The 3120-nt window shown below is 39.3% G+C and overlaps 1 pseudogene; it reads left to right on the top strand.

Moving 5' to 3' along the window:
• Window positions 1-258: 258 nt before the first annotated feature.
• Window positions 259-901, top strand: LOC110291918 (large ribosomal subunit protein eL15 pseudogene; annotated as a pseudogene).
• The last annotated feature ends 2219 nt before the right edge of the window (window positions 902-3120 follow it).

The raw sequence follows: 3120 nt of genomic DNA, 5'->3' as shown, positions 1-3120 counted from the left end.
CCTTTTATAAACCAATATTGATCCTTTTCCAACTTGAGGTGCTGTTCAGGGTGTATATGCACCTTTTGGGTTTTAAACAGTTAGCTTTATAGTTTCATCAATCTGCCAATTTATACACTCACGTTTTTTAGGCCACAAACGCGTATTAGAAGTTCATAGTTATAGGAGGGTGGCTGAGGGGAGGGCAGGAGCCACAAAAGGGATTGTGGGAGAAAGGCTTCTTTCTTTCCTCTGGTGGCAGCCATTAGGCGAGCCAAGATGGGTGCATACAAAGACATCCAGGAGCTATGAAGAAGCAGTCCGACGTGATATGCTTTCTTCTGAGTGTCCTCTGCTGACAATTCCACCAGCACTCTGTGCTGCACAGGGCTCCCAGCCCCACCCGGCCTGATGAAGCACGAAGTCTGGGATACAAGGCTAAGCAAGGTTATGTCATTTACAGGATTTATATCCACCACGGTGGTTGCCAGCGCTGGGTTCCTAGGGATGCAACTTACGGCAAGCCTGTCCACCATGGTGTTAACCAGTTGAAATTTGCCCAAAGCCTTTAGTCTGTTGCTGAGGAGAGAGCTGGGCGCCACTGTAGGGCTTTGAGAGTCCTGAATCTCTACTGGGTTGGTGAAGATTCCACATATACATATTTCGAGGTTATCCCCATTGATCAGTTCCATAAAGCTATCAGAAGAAATCCTGACACTCACTGGATCACCAAACCAGTCCACAAGCACAGAGAGATGCATGGGCTGACATCTTCTGGCTGAAAGAGCCTGGCCTCAGAAAGGGCCACAAGTTCCACCATACTGTTGGTGGTTCTCGCCGTGCAGCCCAGAGAAGGCGCAGTTCCACCGTTACCGCTAGTACATGTGATACTTGTAAAATTCATATCCAATACACAACTTAGGATAGTCAGGAAAAAAAAAAGAAGTTTATAATTATGGGAAGAATTTCCATGCTCACAATATTATTTGGTAGCTAACAGTAGCAGTGATAATTATATTTAGATGTTCACACAGCAGGAAGATAAAGAGTCATAGAGAATAATAAAAAAGTCAGCTAGTTAGAACCAGGATCCTGCCATAGAAGATATAACCTTGGGACATAACGTTGGCTGGACTCCAGGAAGTGACAGTGACAAGAAGTGACCAAGGCATGTATGAGCAAATGAGTATCCCATGTCAAGGAGCAACATAGCTGAAGGTGAGTGTCTCGGGGAGACCTGAGCGGTCAAAGTCGATACAAACTCAAGCTAGTTTCTCATAGAAAGCACTCAAAAAGTTGATCGCAAAGGCAGCAGGATTAGACTTGTGTTAATGACTTTGAAGACATTTTCAATGTAAATGCAAGTAATTGTATATTTTAACACAGTTCTTTGATATTTTTCAATCTTTCTCCCCTCATTTCTTACATACTTTTACAAGACTTGATTTTACTTCACCTTAAATTCTACCTCCTACAGTTTAGAGGTAGGATAAAATCTTTGACACTGCTGTTATGGGAGAATGTTGAGATGCCTGCACGTGTCTTTCTAAGCAAAAAGCAGCACTTGGGTTTTAATTAAATGTACTAAAAATACATCTGGAATTATCTACTTGAAAATTGTATTTGGAAAAGTCATTTTGAATGGCAGAACGCCTGCCTCCCCTTCTCCAAGAGTGCACACGATCTCTAGGAGAGCTTCACATAAAATTTCACTCTGCATTTATGCTTCCGGTGTATAGCCCTTCTTGCCACTTCTTTCAGCCCCTTTCTGCAAGTGATGTAATTCCCCGAGGGAGCCCTGCATAAAGAAAGACATCTGTTTCCTTTATCCCTTTGAGGAAGAACAGACTTTCTATACATCATTGAATACATTACTATCATGAGCTTAGCACGTTCTATGAGGGGACAGACCCAGAGACTAAGAAATAAGGTCTCCAGAGAAGCCGATGCAAAGGTCTTTGTACACAGAAGGGTGTTAGGCTGTTGTTCAAAGGACGCAGGCAGTTTTCTATCTTTGTGTTTTTCTTCCTTCATCCCTTTCTCTTTCCTTCACTGTTTTCTACTTAAATTTTCACTTGAGGTGTGAACATATTTACATTACAATTTAAAACATGATAATGCATTGTAATTTTTTTCTACTATACCTTTTAAGCACAATGCATCTCAAATGGTTTTGCAATTCAAAAGGAAGACATTAAAATTAAAAAAAAAATCAGGCATGTACAAGGGAATCATAAACAAGGTAAAAGGGATAGTATGTCTCTCAAGTAGAATCATTAATTCAAATGAGAGATGATTGAGCAATTAAAAAAACTGGCTGCTTTTCCAAAACAATTGGGTTTGATTTCCAACATCCTCATGGTAGCGTGCAACAATCTGAATCTCCAGTCACAGGGGCCCCAATGCCCTCTGCTGGGTTTGATGACTACAAAGGCATCATTTCTTAGTCACATTACAAAAGATTCTACCTTCTGATATGACCACATTGGCTACTAAGGTCAAGCAGATGAATTCTGAGTAGACAATGACATTCAGACCATAGCAATAGTTTCCATGAATATTCCTTCTTTGCAAGATTATTCTATAGGGTTTTCTTTCTCAATCATACCATTGATGACATTTTGGATTGAAAGCTTTCTTTTGTTTTTCTGTATATTATGGGGCATTTATAAGCATCATTAGTTCTTTATCCTAAAGAGTTCGATAATGCACACCTCAATGTGTAATTATGAAAGCAATTTCAGGTATCATTGCAGGTCTTCTGGGACCCACAATTATCCCTAATTGTGAGGCAAAGTCCTAGAAATATGGAATTCTATTTTTTTTATAAATTGAGACAACGAAAAGGAAGGTTTAAAAAAAAACAGTATTGTAGAAAGGAAGATTTGAAGCAAATAGAATTGGATATTAAAATTATTCATAATCATACTAGAATTGATGATAATCCCTATGTCTATCAATTCATCAATGATAAACAAGTTATGGTAGAATGACTGTGTCATAGAAATTCAGCATAAGTAGAAACACATTACTGAACATTAAAAAAGACATTTTAAGTGAGCAAGCCATCATGCTCAGTGAAAGAAATTAGACAAAACATTTCTACTCCATGACTGCATTCATATGATGTTCTAAGAGCCA

This window comes from Mus caroli, unplaced genomic scaffold, assembly GCF_978045245.1.
Source record: "Mus caroli unplaced genomic scaffold, Mus_caroli_1 scaffold_3, whole genome shotgun sequence".
NCBI classification, from domain to species: domain Eukaryota; kingdom Metazoa; phylum Chordata; class Mammalia; order Rodentia; family Muridae; genus Mus; species Mus caroli.
This window is presented reverse-complemented; position numbering and strand designations above follow the sequence as displayed.